At 39.5% G+C, this 24,003-nt stretch overlaps 1 long non-coding RNA gene across 1 annotated transcript in view; it reads right to left on the bottom strand.

The window, feature by feature from the left end:
- The window catches only part of LOC140510433 (uncharacterized), a 42,266-nt gene extending 18,757 nt beyond the window's left edge, over nt 1–23,509 (bottom strand). The window contains exon 1 of the long non-coding RNA XR_011969227.1: nt 23,349–23,509. This is a non-coding gene — a long non-coding RNA (uncharacterized lncRNA). The remainder of the gene's footprint in view (nt 1–23,348) is intronic.
- Between the last annotated feature and the right edge of the window lie 494 nt (nt 23,510–24,003).

The raw sequence follows: 24,003 nt of genomic DNA, 5'->3' as shown, positions 1-24,003 counted from the left end.
AAGCTATAATCAAATCATAAGTTGGCCCATTTGCATACCACCTCCAAAAATTACATTCAGGTATTTTTTAATCCTCAGTCAACAGGGAATTATCACAATCACTTCAAGGTAGCAATTAGGCCCAAGAAAAATAAGTTCTTATTATGTGTTTTATATCTTGTCAGTGTTGGGTTCCTGAACTTTGGCAATCAAGGATGATCAGTGTCAGTGTCTGAAAAGGATAAAGTGATGACAAGCTAGCTGTCTGATGACTCTTTGTTAATAAAGAATTCTTTGGTTGATGCCCAGCCAATCAAAGTTAAAAAGGGTTTGTATACATACCACAGTCTATTATTATTTGTCATTATTATCATTTTCCAAGAGATTTTTCTGTAAAACGATTCTCTCTTTCTCTCCATATATGTGTGTGTATGAATGTGTATGAATATGTATATGGGTATGTATGTATATATACACATATGCATGTATGTATGACTTACATGTATGTGTGAATATACACATGCATGGATATACATGTATGTATGCACACCATCTATCTGTTCATACACACACACACACACACACACATATATTTATATATTCAGAATCTGCCTGGTTGCTTAAAAGACACAGGCCACCTAGAAAACGATCACCAGCAGAGGTAAGGATCAGAATTTTCTGTATATAGAACTATTTTTTTCCCAAAATGACCTAACCACCTTCCCACAGTTTCTGAAGATGGAATGGTAACAACATACAGAGATATTTGAAAGCAGCACTTTTTGTTTAGCAAAGAATTAGAAGAAAGTGGACCCCCATCGATTGGTGAATGGCTGAACAGACTGGGGTATACAAATGGAATACAATATTATCGTGCTGTAAGAAATGGCAAATAAGAACTCAGAAAAAGTTGACCAGACTTTCTGAGCTCATGCAGAGCAAAGGACGAAGAGCCAGAGCAGCTTAGGTGATGACTGCAAAAATGTAAAGAGAAACAAATTGAAGACTTCAGAACTCCAATCGATGCTGTGACCATTTATGACTTCAAAGACTGTTGCGAGAAGCATGCCCCTTGGCAGAGAGCTTGTGGGATACCGGGTGTGACATATGAGGTTTGTACTCAGACATGACCAAGATCTTGATTTGTTTTGCTTAACTGAGAGCATTGTTACAAAGAAGTGTTCTCTATTGGTGATGGGGAAAGTCATTGGAAAGTATTAGCTTTTTCTTTTCTTTCTTTCTTTCCTTCTCTCTCTCTCTCTCTCTCTCTCTCTCTCTCTCTCTCTCTCTCTCTCTCTCTCCTCTTCCTTTCTCCCTCCTTTCTTTCTTTCTTTCTTTCTTTCTTTCTTTCTTTCTTTCTTTCTTTCTCTCTCTCTCCTTCCTTCCTCCCTTCTTTCTCTCTTTCTTTTTTTTTTCTTTTTTCCTTCCTTCCTTCCTTCCTTCCTTCCTTCCTTCCTTCCTTCCTTCCTTCCTTCCTTCCTTCCTTCCTTCTTTCTTTCTTCCTGAGGAATGGAGCTACTCCCTGGGTTCATTGTACCTATTTCTCTCCAAAAATCACTTCAGCTCTCCAGATAGACTCATTCAACTCATGTTTTGCTGGGCATACTGACATCTGCAGGAAGATTTGCTCTAATGAAAAATATGCTGATGGAGAAGCAAGAAAGGTTAGAAGAAAGAGAAATGATAGTCCTATCCCAGCTATAATCTTGAAGAGGAGCAAGAGGGAAAAAGAAATAGCAGTTCTCTCAGGAACTGGGCTCTTTCTCCAAAATTGTCTCTCTTCTCAATTTCCAGGAAGACTTCTTTCTTGGAATTTAGGGTTGGTTTTTTGTTTGTTTATTTTTAAAGGACATTGAGACATGGCTTTCCTTCAAGCAACTAAATACTAGTTGCCCTATAAGGTTTGCAAAGCACTTTACAAATATTAACTCATTGTTTCCTCATCACAGCTTTGGGACAGAGATATTATTCCTACTTTTCAGGTGAGAAAACTGAGGTTAAGGAGAAGGTAAGAGACTTGCCCAGAGGTCAGATTAGAACTCAGACCATCCATGTCTCCTGTTCTCTTCACAGTATCTCTTGAGCTATGCAGAAGGTATTCAATGTGGTTTTCAGTGGAACCAAATAACCTGATGTCATGCATGTACATCAAATGTTTTAAAGATGACTGTCTTTTTAAGTTGGAAATTAAACTCAGCTCTACTTAGTATCATCATTAATATTGTCCTGTGTGCTAACTCAGGGAATTTCTCTTCATATGCAAATGATTCTGTGATTTTTATTTAGTTTTTTATCCAAGTTTTTTTTTTCTTTATTCACCAGGCTCGAGATGTTTTGTAATTAAAATTCCACTATAACCAGATTGCTGCTTTGGTAAAAATATAACCCTTTGGAAGTGTTCATTTTTGTCTGATGGGTGTTAAGATTTATTTTAAATGGAGAAAAATATTAATGTAACTCTTCTCTGAAACAGTTCTAATCAGTTCCACAAATTAAAGAGAGAAAGAGAAAGAGAGAGAAAGAGAGAAAAAGAGAGAGAGAGAGAGAGAGAGAGAGAGAGAGAGAGAGAGAATAGTGAAGAATGACTTGAGAAGATTTCTTTTAGTTTGAAAACTTAAAGCAAGAATATTTTTCATTGCATGTTCTCACTTGACAGGAACCCTTCATGTTCCAAAAGAAGGACAACTTGTGGTTCAGTGTCTCATCAGAAGATCAGCCACTTTCCTCTCCCCTTTATCACCCCCACCTATATACAACACAGCTTTGAGCTTAAAGGCGCACTAAGACTTTGGGGATGCTTTGTAGAGCAGGTGGCACCTGAACTGGACTTTGAAGGAAGCTGAGATTCTCAGAAGCAGAGGTGAAGAAAGAGTAAAGACTCAGCAGAGAGAACCATCTGCTCAAAGGCAAGGAAGTAGAATGGTGAATGAAGTAAAGCTAATAGGCAGGGATGTGTTGGCAAATGTTTAAGAACCCACTCACTAAGAAAAAAAAAATCCACCCATGATGCACTTTTAAGCTTAGGCTGTATTATTAACATTTTTTCTACCACTTTCTCAAATCTAGACAATATCAAAACAACAAATTAAGCCCTGATTTGTAGCCTTTGCCAGTTTCTGTTGTGTAAAGAAATGTTCACACTGAAGATTTGGACAGTTTGGTGACCCCCATTTCTTTTTGAGTTTGATATCTTTGGTCTAAGGGATAAATAAGGAGAGCTTACATTAGGGTATGGCTTTCCCTTTGGGTTTTCATTCATTTCAGTGACAGAACATCTTCTTACTTAGATGGGTTTGCGCCTGTTTCTCTTGGATAGAGACTAAACTTTATCCTGATTTATACTAACTACAATTGGTTGTTGTCTTCTGTTCTCGAAGAGGAGCAAAATAACAGTTAGATAGGGCAGAATCCTCAAAATAGAAGTGTTTTTTTTCAACTCCTGAAACACGATGCCCTATCCAAGTTAAGCTCATCACCTCTAATTTCATCATCTTGCTGGAGGTTGGAGCATCAAATTCCTCCCAATATCTTTCTTTACCGAGGGCAGAAGTTGAACTTTTGTATTCACTCCATTCCACAATCTGCCACTCCACTTGTTTTTTTGTTTTTTTTTTTTACAGATCCATGGAGCAAGATGCCCCTCACACCAAGTACTTGTCCCTTTTCCTTTTGTGTGTTGCTTCCCCCTGTAGATTTCAAGCTCCTTGAAGGCAGGGATTTTCTTTTTTTATTATTAATTTCATCCCCAGTGCTTAGCTCAGTACTTGGCATATAGCAGGTGTTTAATAAATGTTTATTGGATTATTGGCATTAATTTTGAAATGGAATAAGACTCCTCTTTCACGGTTACAGTGTTTCTCAATGACATTGCCAGACTATTCACTAAATCCTATTTTGATATGCCTTTCTTGATTGTGTCTCTTAGGATGATTGAAACAAAGACTGAGAGTCAGACGGCACCTCAGTGGACACCTCGTCCAACCTAATAATTTTGTATGTGAGAGAAATGAGAAAAAGAAAGGCAAAGTAACTTAGCCAAGGTCACAGAAGTATTACGTGTCAGAGCGAGGATTTGAACCCAGTACTCAAAATCCAGCATTCTTCCCAAATTCCCATATTGCCTTTCTTCTATCAACCAAATATTACTAATTTCCACCAATCTCTGGCTCCCTGAGGAATGAACGTTATGCTTTTCTATTTCCTATTCAGGATCTGGAAGGGTTTTGCTCAGATAAGTGTATAGCTAGGTAGCACAACAAATAGATAAGGCTCAGAAACTGGGCCTAGGAATTCAAATCCTTCCTCAGACACTTATTAGTTATGTGGCCCTGAGCAAATCTGTTAAGCTCTGTCTGCCTGTTTTCTCATCTGTAAAATGGGGGTGATAACAACAGCATCTCCCTTATAGAGTTGTGAGGGTCAATTGAGCTAGCATTTGTAAAAACTTAACAGTCTGAAGCACTACGTAAATGCTAAAAAAAAAAAAAAAAATCAGAGAATGACAAAAATCTCTATTTTGGAAGGAGCCTCAAAGGACATTTAATCCAACCCAAATAGCAGTTCCCTACAGGATCCCAAATTCCATGAATTCAAGGCTCTTCATCATTTTGATTTGTTTTTGTTCTTCAGTTGTGTCTGACTTCTCTTGACCCCATGGACCATAATACACCTGCCCCTCTGTGTTCCACTATCTCCCAAAGTCTAACTAAGTTCATCTTCATTGCTTCCATATTACTATCTATCCATTCAATTCTCTGCCATTACCTTTCTTTTTTGCCTTCAAACTTTTCCAACATCAAGGCCTTTTCTTTGGGGTAGATAAAAAGTCATTTTTTTTTACCTCTTACCTAACCTCAATGGATGTTTCCTGAGAGAAACTGAAACCTGGGAAAGACCCTAGCTTAAAAAGACCAAGGTCTTCCACTGCATCAGGGGCCATCTCCAGCAGTCCTGGTCTATGTGTTGCCGCTGGACTCAGATGTCTCTGGAGGAGAGAGTGAGGCTAGTGACTTTGTAAAGCCCTGCCTCCCTTAAATCCAATTCACTTTTAATTCAAGACATCACCTTCCTGATGTCATTGGCCTTCTTCAGGAATGAAGGACACAGAACAAACATCTTCATATTTTGTAGCCAAAGCATTTAAGCTTCAGCTTCAGTATTTGTCCTTCCAGTGAATATCCTAAATTAATTTCTTTAAGTATTTCTTGATCCCCTTGCTGTCCAGGGGACTCTCAAAAGTCTTCAAAATCATTGAAGGCAGCACTCAGCTTTCAATATAGTCCAATTCTCATAGACATTGGGGCAGCAAGGTGGCACAACGTGCCAGGTCTGAAGTGAAGAAGATTCATTTTCCTGAATTAAAATCTAGCCTCAGACAGTTACAAGCTGTGTGACCCTGGACAAGTCACTTAACCCTGTTTGCCTTAGTTTCCTCATCTATAAAATGAAATGGAGAAGAAAATGGCAAACCACTCCAATATCTTTGCCAAGAATACCCTAAGTAGGGTCACCAAGAGTCAGACATAGCTGAAAACCAACTAAAGAACAACAACTTGTAGGCATATATTGCTACTGGAAAAATCATAATTTTAATTATACAGACCATTGTTGGCAAGATGATATATCTCCTTTTTGCCCAGTATGATGTCCAGCTTTGCCAAAGCTTTCCTTCAAAGTTTATTTTTTAATTTCATTACTTCAGTCACCATCTGCAGTGATCTTTGACCCCAAGAGTATAAAATCTGACACTGCTTCTATTTCTTCTGCCTCTATTTGCCAGGAAGTTAAGGGACCAGTTTCCAAGATCGTTTTTTTTTCTTTTTTATTAAATTTCAATCTAGCTTTTATACTTTCCTCTTTCACTCTTATTAAGAAGTTTCTTAATCCCCCTTCCATTTCTGCCATCAGAGTGCTATCTTCTGCACATCTAAGATTGGTAATATTTCTCCCAGCTTGGCATTTTGCATGAGATAGTCTGCCTATGAGTTAAATAAATAAGGTGACAATATATAGCCTTGCCACACTCCTTTTCCAATCTTAAACTAATCCACTGTTCCATGTTCAGCTTTAAACATTTCTTCTTGGCCCACATATACGTTCCTGAGCAGACAAATAAGATGCTGTGGTATTTTTATCTTTTTGAGTATGCGCCACATTCTGATTACATTTTGTAAAATCATTCATGTATCAAAGTCCTTCCTTAAAACCTGTCAAGATCTCGATACCCTCTCTCACTTCCACCAAACATATACCCTAAATACAATCCCCTGAGTCACCCCAAAGCAAGACCTACAGGAATGGCAAAAGTTCTTTTTCCCCCCAGAAAAGAGTTTGAATATCCCCCAGTCTCTAATTCTGTGTTCCCCACCCCATCATGAATCAGTAGTACCAGTCTCCAAACCTTGACCTGCACATCAAGCTCCTTCTGTTTAATACCCTGTCTTGCTTGATCCAGATAGAAACTTCATAAAAAAGTTACTTATTTTGGTGCTCCCTTTTCGACTGTGGCCCCAGTCACTGCTTCTTTTTACTGTATTTCCTCTCAATAAAGCTAGCTTGCTTTCATTCCTCTCTGCTGACTCCATTTTCCAAGCTATGTTCTATGCTGCAATACTTCATGGCTCCTTGGACTGCCCTTTGTAATCCAGACTCTCACTCAGATAACAATAAAACAACATGGTGCCCAGAAATGAATACAATATTCTAGATGGCATTTCACTAGAGCAGAGGACAACAGTTCCTTAGTGCTGGACTCTCAAATAAAGGCTAAGATTACATGCATTTTTTGACTACCTTATGACTCATATTGAATGGATCATCCCTTAACACCCCCAGAATTTTTCTCAGAAGAAAAGTGTTATGAAACCACGCTTCTGCTAGACACTTAATGATTAATTTCTTGTAGCTACTCATAGTCCATTTACTACAGAAATCGTGAAGGATTCAACATTCCTGAGAAATGTCATGTTTTGACATAAATTAACATTTTTGCCTAGAATTCTCATTAGAAGACCAAAGGGAGAATGAGTCATAGATAAGGTGCATTCTTTATGCACATAAAGAGCATGCATTAGGAGCTGCATCAGAAGAAGACACCACAGGGAAAACTTAGATTCTTCCAGAAAAATAGGGAAGGTGCCAATGGGTCAGATTTTTCTCTTTTCTTCATCAAGGGGAAGAGCTTATGTTCACACGACCATTCTTATTTGAACTCACTTATGTGAGATGAATAAAATTCAGATAACCTTCTGCTTTACCCTCCCCTCTTCAATTTATTAGACTAAAATTCAGGAGACATGGATTTTAATCCCAGTTCCAATTTTTTTTATCAATCAGACTACTACTTTCACTGTTTATCCTCACGAAGTATCCTGCTCACTTCACTTTGCAGCATTCATATATACAGCATTTTTATAAGACTACCTTGAAGGTTTAGGTGACCAGAGAAAGATAAATAGTTACATCTGAAAGATAGAAAACAGATAAAATCTTAGTGGGAATATTGTATTGGGATGAAAACAATGACTGATGAGTTAGATAAAGTAAGTCTCTCAGCAGCCTGACTTAAAGGCAGAAAGAATCCTAATGTCCAACTTAGTCCCCAAAATCTTTATGCAATGTCTGTTGCAGGAGAAATTAAAAAACAACAACAACAACTATCTTTTGTCTTTAGGAACATGAGGTTGGATTTCACCCACACACAATCTACCTCCAAAATAAATAATACTTGAAAAAAACTTTAGAACTGCCACCCAAGACCAGACTTTCAATGTAATTGCCAAATTTCAAAGGAAAGGTAAGAAAGTCTTTCATCTGTAATCACCATTATTGAAAACTTCAGAACTTGTCAGTTATGGGCAGAATAAATGTGTATAATTTAGGCTCTGGTGTAGTTAATGTGTTTTGTCTTTAATTGTTCTGCTTTTGCTTTCAGAACACAGAAGACATTCAAATGTCCTAGTCCTTTGTTCTTTATACTGTCTTAAAAATAATGGTGTCTCATGCTTACCTCATGTTGCAAAAGAAAACTCTGAGCCTCATAAAAAATATCATTCTTATTGGATCACTATTTTAGGATGGGGTTTTTGGTTTGCTTTGGTTTGAAGGCATTGTGGTTGTGGGATTGTTTTTTTGTTTTTTTTTTTTTGCCTGCTTTCTAAATGAAGGAAATCAACATAGTTTAGGACCATATATATACATATATATTATATATGTATATATATACACATATATACATGTGCATATATATGTATATGTATATATATTCATTTCATATATATGAAATTAATTCATTAGGGAAAATTCACTGATAAACTTGACATTTTTTTAAAAAGGACAAATTGAAAAAATAGAAGGAAGACCATGAATGAAGAAAAAAAGCCAAAAAGAAAGGCTCAGATCTGTGGGAATTGCTTCAGTGGGATGGCCAGACAGGGAAGAGAGAATGCTGAAGCTACCCTAGCATTGTCACTAGCAAGTTCTGTACACACCTTGGATAAATTATTTTACTCTATAAGGTTTCTCTGAGTCTCAGTTTCCTCAATCATAAAACAATGGCTTCTAATAGATGATATTAAAGATTCTTTTCAACTCTTAATAGTCTATGCTACAGAAAAATAGCTTTGGGTGGGCGGAGCCAAGATGGCGGAGTAGAAAGACGCACATACACATAGCTCCGAACCCACAACACATAGAACAGCTACAAGGAAGTAACTCACGGCGAATTCTGCACCCAGAGGCCACGGAACATTGGAGCGAGGGAGATTTCTGTTCCAGAGAGACCTGCAAACCTCTCGCGGGGGGTCCTTCGTGCTGCGGACTGGGCGCCGGGACTGGGAGCTGAGTGCAGCCCTGCCGCGGCTGCGGTACCGAGAGGAAAAGATCCGAGCAGGCTTCAGGGACGGGATCTCCAGCGGCCACGCGGGTCCCTCCACCCACAGAGGGACCTGCAAACCTCTCGCAAAAGGTCCTTCGCGCTGCAGATGCGGAGCCCAGCCCATACCTGCTGTGGCTGCGCACCGAGAGAAACAGATCCAACCAGGCTTCAGGGACGGGATCACCAGCCACCTCACAAATACCTCCACCCACAGGTGATGGGGGTCTGTGAGAGAGTCTCTTTGGTGGGTCGAGAGGGGAGTGGGGTGCCCCCGTAATTCAGGCCCCCCCCGGGAGGTAGAAGCTGAGAGGCGGCTGCAGACCAGGGCTCCCCAAGCGGGCAGGAGCCTGGATCCATCGTGGAAGGTCTGTACATAAACCCCCTGAGGGAACTGAGCCTGAGAGGCAGCCCTGCCCTGACCTGACCACCTGAACTTGATTCTCACACTGAATAGCAGCCTTGCCCCCGCCAAAAGCCCTAAGGCTAGAAGGAGCATTTGAATCTCAGTCCCCAAATGCTGGCTGGGAGGACCAGGAGGTGAGGTGGGTGTGAGGAGAATATTCAGAGGTCAAGTCACTGGCTGGGAAAATTCCCAGAAAAGGGAAAAGAAATAAGACAATAGAAGGTTACTTTCTTGGAGAACAGACATTTCCTCCCTTCCTTTCTGATGAGGAAGAACAATGCTTACCATCAGGCAAAGACACAGAAATCAAGGATTCTGTGTCCCAGCCCACCCAATGGGCTCAGGCCATGGAAGAGCTCAAAAAGGATTTTGAAAATCAAGTTAGAGAGGTGGAGGAAAAACTGGGAAGAGAAATGAGAGAGATGAAAGAAAAGCATGAAAAGCAGATCAGCTCCCTGCTAAAGGAGACCCAAAAAAATGTTGAAGAAATTAACACCTGGAAAACTAGCCTAACTCAATTGGCAAAAGAGGTTCAAAAAGCCAATGAGGAGAAGAATGCTTTCAAAAGCAGAATTAGCCAAATGGAAAAGGAAATTCAAAAGCTCACTGAAGAAAATAGTTCTTTCAAAATTAAAATGGCACAGATGGAGGCTAATGACTTTTTGAGAAAGCAAGATATCACAGAACAAAGAGAGAAGAATGGAAAAATGGAAGATAATGTGAAATATCTCATTGGAAAAACAATAGACCTGGAAAATAGATCCAGGAGAGACAATTTAAAAATTATGGGACTACCTGAAAGCCATGATCAAAAGAAGAGCCTAGACATCATCTTTCATGAAATTATCAAGGAAAACTGCCCTGAGATTCTAGAACCAGAGGGCAAAATAAATATTCAAGAAATCCATAGAACACCGCCTGAAAGAGATCCAAAAAGAGAAACTCCTAGGAACATTGTGGCCAAATTCCAGAGTTCCCAGGTCAAGAAGAAAATATTGCAAGCAGCTAGAAAGAAACAATTCAAGTATTGTGGAAATACAATCAGGATAACACAAGATCTAGCAGCCTCTACATTAAGGGATCGAAGGGCATGGAATAGGATATTCCAGAAGTCAAAGGAACTAGGACTAAAACCAAGAATCACCTACCCAGCAAAACTGAGTATAATACTTCAGGGGAAAAATTGGTCTTTCAATGAAATAGAGGATTTTCAAATTTTCTTGATGAAAAGACCAGAGCTGAAAAGAAAATTTGACTTTCAAACACAAGAATGAAGAGAACCATGAAAAGGTGAACAGCAAAGAGAAGTCATAAGGGACTTACTAAAGCTGAACTGTTTACATTCCTACATGGAAAGACAATATTTGTAACTCTTGAAACATTTCAGTATCTGGGTACTGGGTGGGATTACACACACACACATGCACACGCGCACACATACATAGAGACAGAGTGCACAGAGTGAATTGAAGAAGATGGGATCATATCTTAAAAAAAAAATGAAATCAAGCAGTGAGAGAGAAATATATTGGGAGGAGAAAGGGAGAAATTGAATGGGGCAAATTATCTCTCATAAAAGAGGCAAGCAAAAGACTCATTAGTGGAGGGATAAAGAGGGGAGGTGAGAGAAAAACATGAAGTCTACTCTCATCATATTCCACTAAAGGAAAGAATAAAATGCATACTCATTTTTTTTAGGAAAACCTATCTCACAATACAGGAAAGTGGGGGATAAGGGGACAAGCAGGGTGGGGGGGATGATAGAAGGGAGGGCATGGGGAGGCGAGTGCAATTCGAGGTCGACACTCATGGGGAGGGATAGGATTAAAAGAGAATAGAAGTAATGGGGGACAGGATAGGATGGAGGGAAATATAGTTAGTCCTATACAACACAACTATTATGGAAGTCATTTGCAAAACTACTCAGATTTGGCCTATATTGAATTGCTTGCTTTCCAAAGGGAAGGGGTGGAGAGGGAGGGAGGTAAAGAAGGTGGAACTCAAAGTGTTAGGATCAACTGTCGAGTAATGTTCTTGCCACTAGGACATAAGAAATACAGGTAAAGGGGTATAGAAAGCTATCTGGCCCTACAGGACAAAAGAGAAGACGGAGACAAGGGCAAAGAGGGATGATAGAAGAGAGAGCAGATTGGTCATAGGAGCAATTAGAATGCTTGGTGTTTGGGGGGGGAGGGGATAAAAGGGGAGAAAATTTGTAACCCAAAATTTTGTCAAAATGAATGTTAAAAGTTAAATAAATAAATTTAACAAAAAAAAAAAGAAAAATAGCTTTGGATTCCAAAATAATAATAATTATTTTTTTTAAATCTATATAGGAGAAGAGATCAAAATCAAATCAACAAGCCTCTATTACGTACTTACAAGTTGCCAAGCACAGTGCTTGTCCTCAAAAAGTTTATACTTTTATGAGGAAAGTTAACATGTAGTAGGAAGGGGAGAGTGGAAAAGAAGGAAAGGAAAGGAGGAGGTATTCCTCCAGGCATGGTGGAGAAAGATGTCAGAGAATTAAGACTGTAGCACTAACAGAAATGATGACATGGCTGGTCTGAGTACCTTCCTTAAAATAAAGTTTCTGGGACGAACTGACCAATCAGAGGAGGAGATCCCCAGTTTGTAATGAACTTCCTGGGTAAGAAGTCTGCTGGGACATTATGAGGAAAGTCCAGAGAGTCAGCAGTGGTATCCAAAGAGTAATGAAGATGTGTTTGACCTGGGCACCTTCCTTAAGATGGAAATTTCATTTTTAGAACCATGTAGTTCCATTATCATTATCTTCATCATCATCATCACATCCCCACAGCCACCACCACCAAAGCCATCATCACCATCAACGTAACCACCATCACCACCATTGCCATCATCATCATCACTCTCATCGTAATCACCATACCATCATTACAAACATGCATGTAGAACCTTGGCGTTATGCTAAACACTTTACAAACGTTATCTCATTGAATTCTCACAACGATTCGGCTTTGTAGGGATTATTTCATCCCCATTTTTACAGTTGAGGAAGCAGGGGCAAACAGAACTTAAAGGCTTACCCAAATTCAAATAACTAGGAAGTTTCTGAGGTGGAATTTCCATTCAAGACTATCTGACTCTAGGCATAGTATTCTATCCATTAGCTGCCTAGATTTTGGAAAGCCAAAGAGGGGATTAATCACTCCCAATCTGAAATGGGCTAGCTAGAACTATCTAAGAAGTTGAGGGAGGTAACAGTGAGAGACCTGGAGAAGGGGTTCCTGGAAAAGATGACAGACTGATGAGAATAACTACTACAGTGGGTAAGAAAACATCTGTTCATAAACATTTTAGGACAGGAAGGGAAGCTGAAAATCTTAGTGAAGCTCCTTAGTCTTCTTGTGTCCTCTCTAGAACTTCCACAATGACTAATCCAATAAAATGGATTTGTGGGGCAGAATAGCACTTCCTTCCCCTTAGACCAGAAGCTCCTAGAGCCACCTTCCTCTCAAAAGGAACATTCTGCTGTCAACACTTGGCAGCCTAAAGAAAGGAATTTTCTCCTTCTAACGAGAATCTTAGGTGCACAGCCTTTCTGTACTTCCTCATTTTCTCTTGTGGTTCCTTTTCTGGGACCTTGCATAATCACAGAGTGCAATCAACTGAACTATTAATCTTTATTAATATGGTAATGGGTTGGGAGGTAAATATAAGTGAGGAAAAAAATACAAGAAGTATTATGTTACAAAATTAATTTAGTTTGGGTTCAGTTCATTAAACTCTCCTTCCTGCTGTCACCCTTTCTCTAGGCCCTTATTATCAAGAGAAACCTTTCCTTCTCTCTAATCAACCCCATATTTACCCCCAGGCCAAGGCCAAACATCATTTCATATCTGAAGATTTCCAGAGAAGTTGAATCTATTTTGTGGGTCTCACATCGATCCTCTCTGATTTCAGATCAATACTGTTACCCTAGAAGTCACTGAACTTGGCTGCTGGCTCCTGAGGTCTGCTCCTGGGAACAATGTACTCAGCATTAACCAACTACAGTACTCTTGGATTAAGTTCCGTATAAATCTCTTTGAACTGTCCTTGCTCTTGAGATTTCTATATCCGTATCCTACTCTTCCATTCTTCACTCCCATGACTGGGATGAGTAGTCAAAGCCATAGAGGATAACTAGCTATATGTAGAAGCCCAGCCGTAAAGTAAGAGGCAGCCCTGGCTCTCTTACATGACGATTGACCTAGCAAGCTTCTGACTATATCTAGGCAGTTGCTTATTCAAGTGATCTAAATATTTAAATTGGAGGGGCATCCAAACAAGAGGCAACTCAAGGACAGGTCAAGAGGCAGAAGTCAAAACTACTCCCCAAAGCAGTTAAATCCGACAGGTAAAAAGAGAAAGCTGGGCTGAGTAACATGAGGCATGATCAAGAAAACAAGTCAAAGTGCTCAGTGAGGGCTAAAAGGAAAAGAATGGGGTGAAGTTGGATTTGTCTCCAGAAGGAGAATTTGAACAATGGATTGTCTCCATGAAGTTGTGCCTTTGTTCCTGGGGATAGTCCGGTCAACGCTGTTCTGGAGGTCATTGTCTGTATAGGCCTCTTCCCATTCTAGGGAGAGGCAGGGTCCCAAATCATAGAATCTCAATGTTGGAAGGGGCCTCACAAGCTATCTTTTCTAACCTATTCCCCCATGTAAAAGAAACATCACTATAATATACCCAACTTAGTCATCTACTTTTTGGTTAAAGAATTCTAAGACAGTCCATTTTACTTTTATTGAATTCTAATTTTTGAGAAATTTTTCTTTTATTGAACTTAAATTTGTCTCTTTGCAACCCATCATGCTTAGTCCAACCTAGATTGGAAAGAGTGAGTTTTGTCAAAACAATAGTTTTGACTCCCACGAATTAAAGGTCTTTCAAGAAATCTTGGAGGACCATTCTCCAATTAGGAGGCCTGTCAAAACTCTGTGAGGTTATAGTTCCTCTCTCCCTCCCATCAGCCTTTCGCTGCAATCTTGATTTATCAGAGGCCATTTGCCTAGTGTTAGCTTATACCCTCATATTCTTTCTACAATCAGTTTTGCTATCACTGGCATCAATGAACTAACTGTAGTCTATGAATTAATGGAATACCATTGCACTGTAAGAAATGACGAATATGAAGAATTCCCAGAAACTTGGAAAGACTTCTTGGAACTGATGTTTGATGACATAAAGAGAATCAAGGAAATGACTTGCACAACGTCTACAATAATGTGAAGTACAATAATATTGAGAGGCATTAGAACTCTGATGCAAACGCCAGAGGATGTAATAGCACAGATGTACATCTAGAAGGTTCCTTCAATATCAAGTTTACTTCCCTCATTTCACAGATAAGGATATGGAGAAGCATATCTTCCTCTTCTCAACACAGAGGTGGTGGACCATAGGTGCAGTATGAGACATATACCGTCTGACATAGACAATATCTGGATTTGCTTTGCTTCACTGTGTTTCTTTGTTTTAAAGAATTGGGTTTTTTGTTTTCTTTTTTATTATTTCTTTGTTCCTTTTGTCTTTTTTTAGAGAAAAGGAAGTTTTGGGGAATAAATAATTCTTTTTAGGTGTCATTTTTTTTTAAAGTAAAAGCAAAAGTGAAAAAATCCTTTAGCAACACACAGCTCCACCAGTCTTTAACCACAGCCAGTGGGATTTGCCTTCTAGGGATGCTTTAGCTGCTTACTGCTAGTTAGTATCCTTCTCCTGCATCAAAAGTCATTAACATTTGGCCTGGTAAAGAGTATGCATTGGATATCATAAAGGGAGTGGGTATCCTGACTTGAAAAGTCCCTGTAGTTTTCATTTGAAATATTCAAGATACTTGTGATCCTTAATTTATATTTGATCATACCTACCTCTTCCCTCCACCACCTCACCTCAATTTTTTCCTGTACTCATGCTGTCTTACAATCTATGATGCATTTTGTGACAGAGAGCTCTCCCACACACCCCCATCCTTGCCCCCATGGCATGTTCTCCTTCTGCATTATCTTTTTATTTCAGTGTTTTTGTTTTTATTTTCTTAGGCTTAGCAGGACTCCCCTAAAATTCACTAGTCTTTGTGAAACATTGGAATTAGACTTTGAGATTGAAATTCTACTGAGTTTCCTCCTAAAACCTAAAGGCTACTGAAGAAGCAAAATGATAAACTTTGACTTCAACTGGCAGGTGACCTTTCAGGATTAAGGAGGAATAAGAATTCAGAGTTAATTTTGACTGGACCCAAGATCTATCCATCATGCAGTCAAGGCCCTGCTTAGAATGCCAGGGAATTTAAGGTCTGTGTTCTAATGTGGGATCATTTTCTCAATAAAGGAAAGGTCAACTGAGACACTTCTTCCTAGAAAATATGTCTACATATTCTTACTCTTCCTTGTCATCCCATCTTTAATTCTAGGCCCATTCTTAAATCTTGGCCTATACAAGGTCATAAGTTTGTAGATTCAGAGTTGGAAGGGACCTTAGAAGTCATCTAGTCTAATTTCCTCATTTGGCAAAAGAGGAAAACCCTTGGAGAGGTTAAACATACCTAATTCCCTAAGGTATACTCAATAGGATCCAGAGACACAGCCCTCTCAGATGTTGTACAAACAAATATTCCCTCTCTTGGTCCCAGGCATTTTCTCTGCTTGTCCCCTGTGCCTGGAATGCTCTCCATCTTCATCTGTCACTTCTGAACTCTCTAACTCTCTAGATTTCTTGAAATTGCAACTAAAATCTCACCTTCTATAGAAATGCTACCCTAAGTCCTCACAATTTCAGGGCTCTCTGTAATTTAATTACTTTCTATTTATCTTGCATCAAAGTCAACTACCATACTGATGGTAAGTTCTTCAATTGGAAATTTTGAAAAGGCAACAAGCCAAGACCAAAGTGGAGGGAGTGTGGCTTCATGATTTTCTGTTTGCAAATGACTGCACCTTCAATGCAGCCTCTGAAGCTGAGCTGCACAAATTATGGATCAGTTCTCTGCTGCCTGTGCTCATTTTGGCCTAGTAATTAACACCAAGAAAACACAGGTGCTCCATCGACCACCACCATACCATCCACACGTGGAACCATCAGTTATAACAAATGGAGAAGTTTTGAATGCTGTGGATAAGTTCACTTACTTTGGTAGTATACTTTCCAGGGATGTACACATTGACAATGAGGCTGACGCATACATTACCAGAGCTAACTCAGTGTTTGGGAGGCTCCGAAGAAAAGTTTGGGAGAGAAGAGGTATTAGAAAGTCTACAGAGCTATTGTGCTGAACTCATTGTTGTGTGCCCATGAAACCTGGACAGTCTACCAGTGCCATGCTAGGAAACTGAAGTGCTTCCATTTGAACTGTCTTCGGAAGATTCTGAGGATCACCTGACAGGATAAGGCACCAGACGCTGAAGTCCTTGCTCAGACTAAACTGCCAAGTATTCAAACTATGCTTCAGAGAGCCCAACTCCTATGGGCTGGCCATGTTGTTCGCATGCAAAATATATGCTTGCCAAAAAGATTATTTTATGAAGAACTTGCATGGGCGATCACATGGTTGCCAGAAGAAGCGATACAAGGACACTCTCAAGGTTTCTCTCAAGAACTTTGGATTTGACTGTGCAACTTGGGAGACACTGGCACAGGACCGCCCAGCATGGCATGCCCACATAAGAACAGGCGCTGTGCTCTTTGAGCAACGCAGAATTGAGGCAACACAAAGTAAATGCAGGATGCCCAAATTTGGGCTATCCACCCCAAATATTCACATGGACTGTCTGTGCCCAACCTGTGGTAGAACATTCCAAGCTCATATTGTTCTGATCAGCCACAGTCGGACACACTGAAATTTCACTTTACAGTGGTGATGTCATTTTGTCAAGGAAGGACAACAGCCAACCAAACATTGATCCTGCATATGGGTTACTTTGTATGTATTTGTTTGGACGTTCTCTCCCCTATTAGATAGAAAGCTGCTTGAAGCAAGCATTGTTTTATCTCTTTTTGTATCCCCATACCTGGCAAGTAGTAGGCACTTAATACAAGCTGAATAATTGATTAAATGACTCTCCAAAGGCCATACAGATGGGTAGTAAGAGAATAGGGATTCAAAGCCAAGTCCTTTGGCTCTAAATCCAACATTCATTCTCCTGTGCCATGAATTGGTTGTTCTGAAGTAAAAACCACCCCAAAAAGTTTTAACTTATATATTGACAATTTTTATAGGCTGTCAGTGTACTCTATTTCATCCACGATCAGAATTATCATTTTCAATTCCAAGTCAATGAGTATCCATTCATTGTATCATCTGCTATATAGACCACCCTGTCCTCAAGAAACTTATATTCTACTGGGAGGATTACTCTGTACAAGTAATACACAATAGAGTACAAAATAGATTCAAAGTAATTCTGTGTGTAGGGCAACTAAGTGATGTGGGAGATAGAATGTCAGGAGTCTGAGTTCAAATCCAGTCTCTGACACTTGACCAGTAGGCAAGTGACTTAACCCTGTTTACCTCAATTTCCTCATCTGTAAAATGAGCTAGTGAATAAAAAGGCAAGCTATTCCAGTATCTTTGCCAAGAAAACCCCAGATGGGGTCCCAAAGAGTCAGACACAACTACTTAACTAATAACAACAATTTTGTGTGAGGAAAAACCCTAACAACAGAGAAAATTAGGAAAGATCTCTTACAGGACACTTGAACTACCTCAAATGAAACTTAGAATTAAAATAGATGGAGGTGAAGGAGTGTATTCGAGACCTGAGGGATAATGTGTAAAGGGGTACCAAAGGTGGGAAGTAGAAAACCTAATACAGAAAACCAGCAGCTCCCTTGGGCTCAGAAGCGAGAAAACAGAAGGGTGAATAAAAAAAGTCCTCTTAAAAAAAAAAAAAAAAAGGTGACTATGAACTTGCATTTTATCCTAGAGGTGATTGACAGTCAATGAGACTTAGTGAGTGGAGAAGTAACTTGTTCTGACTTAAGAGAACTTCAATTTGGCTCTCGTTAGGAGGAAAAATTTGAGTGAGAAGGCTGGATTCCAGGAGGCCAATTAGTAGATTATTACAGTATAAGAACTGATAAGGACCTGACTAGGTTGGTAGGATTTTAGTGGAGTGAAGGGAATAGAATGTTGAGGAATCAAAATTCATGAGACTTGGCAACTGATTGAATATTGAAGGTGAAGTAGAGTCATGAGTTAAGGATGGCCGAGATGGCAAATCTTAGTGAATGGAAAGATATCGTCCAGAGTAATAAGGATTTTTTTTTAAAGACATAGGGATTGAGGGAGGTGAGAGAAATGAGTTCTAATTTGGACGATTTGAGTTTAAAATGCCTAAAAGACATTCAGATAGGGGTGTCCCAAAAGCAGTTGGCATATGAAACTGGAGATCAGGGGAAAGGGATACTGGAGTCATCTTCATAGGACTTTAGATGAGTCTGTGGGAGCTGATGGGATCAAGAAGTATGTGTGGAAGGAAGAAAAAATAAGAGAATTCTAAGTTAAATGATGTATTCGATTCTCCTCTTTGGGCTGATTTAGACAATCCAGACAATCAAGGAGTTGGAAGGGGCCTCCAAAAACATTAATTCTGTCATTATGTGAGCATTTAATTTGCACCTATTATATGCCAGGGGAGAAAGTAGATGATGCAGTAGATAGAGTGCTGGGCCTGGAGTCAGAAAAACAATCCTGTTTATAAATTCATATCCAGCCTCAAACACTTATTAGATATGTGACCCTGGGCAAATCACTTCACCCTGTTTGCCTCAGTTTACTCATCTGTAAAATAATCTAGGGAAGGAAACAGAGAACCACTCCACTATCTTTGCCATGAAAATGTCCAAATGAGACCATGACTACTCAGCCTGAAAACACAACTAAATAGCCACATATGTCAAATGCTCTTTAAGTGTTTGAGGAAACAAAGAAAGGCAAAAACCAAACAAACATAAACTTCTACTCTCCAGGAGCACACCATCTAATGGGGAAGATAATATGCAAACAACTAAATACTTGAAGGATGTGTACTGGATAAAGGAAGTAATCCACAGAGAGAAGGCACTAAAATGAAGAGGAATGCAGAAAAACTTCCTTTTACCTGACTCGATCAGAATTCTGATCAAGAATTCCTTCCATAACATATCTGAAAAGTGGTCATCCCATCTCTGCTTCCAAGTGAATAGTTATTGTGTCAATTTATTACATCAACACCATTTGGCTAGGTCCCAGATATACACATGTAGCAAGGAGAGGACAATAATAACACGCATATCCTCAGGTGGTGGTAATGATCAAATTAGAAATTATTTGTAAAACTCTATAAAAAAATAAATTGTCCAAGATTACACACTTGTTATGCGTTAGAGCCAAGCTTCGAACCCAGGTCATCAAGGTTATCTGTCCATCATTCCATACTGTCTTCCATAGCAAGATGCTTTATACCTATCTTCTTATTCTTATTCTCTTTGGGGAGTCCTAAGATATGAACGAAAAGCCAGACTCTAAGTAATTTGCCTCCAGGGCTCTGGGGGCAGGATGTGATGAGTCTAAAAGTACAAGAAATAGAGCTTAACTTCAATTGTTAGAAAGGAGGCTCACCCAGTACTGAACATAATCACTGAGTGTCTGAGTCCATATCGGAAAGGTCCCCTAGTGGAAGGGACATGGCTCAGCATCCCAGCCCCTAGGGTCCAGCAGTAGTTGTAATATGGAGACAAAATGAACAGCAGTCCCTCCCTTCAAGGGTTTCCATTAATTTTTAAAATCTTTAATGAAGGGAAATCACCACTTTCTGCAGCAACCCCTTTCATTCTTAAAAAGCTCTAGCAGTTTCCAAGCTGTTTTTCTTCAAGTCCACATAAAATTTATCTCTGTACAATTACAACCCATTCTTATTTTAGTCTCTTAACCCTCCTGTCCCCTACTTTTTATCCATGACTGTTAGCCCTCTTCTCCTACTCTCAGCATGATGCGGGTCTTTCACACCTGAAGCATAACTATTTTTAGTGATCCTTTTAATTTTGTTTCCAAGACAAGTTATCAATGTTATATTTATTGACACATAAGAAACATTCAGGAAAACATAGGAAAAGATGAAATCAAATAAACTAAATCAAAAGAACCATGTATAGAATGGATATAATGACATACAAGAAAAGTACACTAAAGCAGAGTACACTGATGAATGCTTCCTTTGCCTCCTGAAGGACTCCAGAGAGTGGGGTGGGATGGAACAAAACTGTTTGGGAACCTCATGCTCTGAAAATCCTTGAGTCACTTTATGCTCACACCAATCTAGGGGCTGTAAGGAGGATGAGTGCTTTGCATTTACCTTGCCTATTCAGACCATTTTTGTCTCATAAAAAGGACACAAATTACTTCTAGGTGTGTGCTTGCTCTCTGATGATTCTGCTTATTTCTAAGTAAGCCTCATGCTTTCAACTGTGTTTTTCTCTGTAATGATGATTTCCTGCTTGCTTTGGAGGCAAAGGATTCCTGGGGCTTTGTATGGAAAGGAGCTCTGGTTCTTATCCCAGAACTCTTAAAGACTTTGTGTCCTTGCTCCTCCTAACATGCTCTGAATGGTTTGTGTCCCTAAGTGGGCTTTGGCATTTCTCATCACAGTTCACAGAATGACAGAATTTCAGAGCTGGGAAGACCCTCAGCAGCCAAGCCCAGTCTATGCTTGCACACAGCCTCCATTGCAACGAGCAGCCAACCTTAACTTAAAGAGTTCCAATGAAGCCAAACTTCCCAGCTGCAAGCATAGTTTGTATTGGGATTGTAAACAAGTATTGTGTTTTGTTTTATTTTTATTCAGATCATTCCTAAATTTTTTTCTTTGTTGCTTCTACCTATTTCTCCAAGTTGTGAGACCAAATGGCCCAAGCCAAATTTCCCGTCCCTTTGATAACCTTACATATCACTGGAGTAATCATCATATCTCCCCTCCTTCTGCCCACCACCAGTCTTTTCTTCTTCAGATCATAGATCTGTTCATTTCATGTATCCTTATATGGCATTGGTTCAAGACTCTCTATCACCCTTCTTGGAGAGTCTACAGGCTATCAACACCCTCCTTAAACCATGGTGCCAAAATTGCACCCAATGATCCAGCTGTTGTCTGATCAAGGAGTACAATGGCAGGATCATTTAGTGTATGACAGTATGACATATACTGTGCTAGAAGTTGCAAAGGTCTGACTTCAGATCTTACCTCAAACATTCCATAGATACACCTGGGCAGGTTTATTGACATCTCCTAGCCTTAGTTTCCTCACTTGCAAAACAGGAATATTAATGACACCTTTATCACAAGGTTGGTGACATTTAAAAAGTTGCAGAGACATAGTTTCATTTTATTAGTTATGCTAGGAGTTTGGTTTTTTCTTGTTTTTTGTTTTTTTTTTAAATAAAAGAGTTCAGTGGTGCTCTAGAATGCCAAAGGCACTCAGGATAGCAGGCTCACAACTTACATGCCCTTGGAAAAACGAGTGTTCTGGAGAGTGGCAATCAACTCTAATTAGTTAACAATGAGAGAAAGAATATTATAACAAAGGTCTTGAACTATGTGACACTGAGCACCCAAATCTTGGTCAAAGATATTTATCAATTTCCATATGACCCATCTGACAAAAAGAGAGAATTCATTTTCCCCAGACCTGTCTGAGTATACACAAAGAACAGGAATCCACTCATTCGCCTAAACTCAGAATTTCTTTTTACTTGTCTTTCTTTGATAAGATCTTAGTCTGGGGAAGTCTTTGTCCAAGATTTCCCACACTGGTTAATTTCTGGAAGAGGAAGTAGAAAAGAGGGAAAACGTTGGTCGTGATTCATTTAGTTATTAATACAAACAAGAAATAACTTTTTTCTCTCCAGTTATTATGTGGACCAAAGAAGATGAAATACATAAAAATACTTTATAAAATTACCATGAGGGTCTTTGGGTCAAGAGTGCCTCTCATCTCTTTTATTAATAAGATGCTAGTTTACTAATAAAAATGTGTACCCAGTAACTAGTCAGGACGATATTATATAAGAAGATACTTAGTCATAGGCACTTGGATTTAGAGTTCCAAAGGACCTTAGAGGCCATAACCTAACTTAGAGATAGATAAACTGAGACCCATGGAGGTTAAGTGACTTTTGTAAGGTCACACAGGTAGCAAGTGAGAGAGCTGGCTTGGAACTCACATCCTCTACCTCTTAGATTCAGCCCTCTTTCTACTACTGCATCATGCTGACTTCCATCCTTCCTTAAGTCTATTAGCTAAAAAAAACTCTTCCATTCAAGGGATATACTAACAAATTCAGGCACCTGATCCACCAATTGTCTGACCCTGTGGTTTTAAGCAGAAGATCTGCTCAGTTCTCATTAAGAGATTCACATAAAGTAGCTACTGTCACAGACTCCACCATACCATTAAAGGAGAAACGTAGAAGTTATTTAATTATGGCACCTGTAGGGGAGAGAGGATGTTTCCCAGCAAAATCTAACAGACCTGAGAGTCACTTTCAGCCTCAACTAATTAAGGAAGTGGGGCCAGGAACTTGATTATTTACACACAACCTTCCAAGTCACCTTGCCATGAGAGATGGTGTCCTGTCTTTCCTACAGCTGCTAACAAATGTATAGATTTTAAAGAAAAGAAGGAAAAGTGGGGACAGAGTGTGATTGGGGCAGTGATTAAGAGCCATCTCAAGAGCTGGAGAAATACCAAAGTGATCTCAAAAGGAAAAATGTCACCAAAAGGGAAAAGCAAAGCTTTGTGATTCAACAGACCTAAGTAGACTGTCTCTAGAAAGGAACTGATCTCACACTTAGTGAGCTACATATACCTATAACAGGAAACTAACAAGCCCCCTCACTGAGCCTTTTCAGTAGGATTCTAAGAGAGAGAAAAAAAATTCTTATTGTTCTTTATAGAGTATCTTCTCTAGCTTTCATATTTACCTCCCTCCTCTGGACTCAGTCCTTTAGACTGAGCTAAGGCATCTACCTCCTAAAGTCAAGGTCAAAATTTCAATATTAGTGGGTTCCCTTTAGAGTAGGGAACCAAACTCACCCTCTCTAGTACAATTTTTTCATTCCATGTTCAGTTCATGCCTTCAGAGTTTGCAGTTACTGCTCCTTTGAAAAGGAGGCTGGAAAACGTTCCTCTCCGTTTTGTGATTCAGTTCAGAACTGGCCTCTCCCCTGCCAGGGAGTCCCAGCTGCAGCCAATTCATCATTGCCGGCATACCCTTAAAGAAACAACCACTCAGTTTACTCACCAGCAACGCTGGATCGTCAACCTTTAGAGTCAGAATAGATATTGGACATGATCAAATCTGATTTCTTCATTTTATATATGAGGAGGAAACTGAGGCATAAGTTCATATACTTAAGTCTGGCAAGGCCCTCAGAAGTCACTTTACAGTGACTTTTCATTTTACAGATGAGGAAACTGAGTGCAGAGAGACTGAGGGATTTGCCCTGCCAACCAGTTAGTAAACATCTGAGGCAGTGAAATGGCATGCCCATTGTCACAGAAGTAATAAGAAGCAAAGCTGAGATTTGAACCTAGGCCGTCTGACTAAGCAATGTCTGTGTTTAACCTCTTCCCTTCTCCCACCCATCCACTAGTTGTGTGACTTTGGGCAAGTCAACCTCAATGTTTCAAGCAACTCTCTAAGATGTTAAATTGTAAAACAGTTTGCCAGTCATCCTAAGGAGAGGAA

Source organism: Notamacropus eugenii, chromosome 6 (assembly GCF_028372415.1).
Source record: "Notamacropus eugenii isolate mMacEug1 chromosome 6, mMacEug1.pri_v2, whole genome shotgun sequence".
NCBI classification, from domain to species: Eukaryota; Metazoa; Chordata; class Mammalia; order Diprotodontia; family Macropodidae; genus Notamacropus; species Notamacropus eugenii.
Note: the sequence above shows the minus strand (reverse complement) of the source record. Positions and strands in the feature narration are given on the sequence as shown.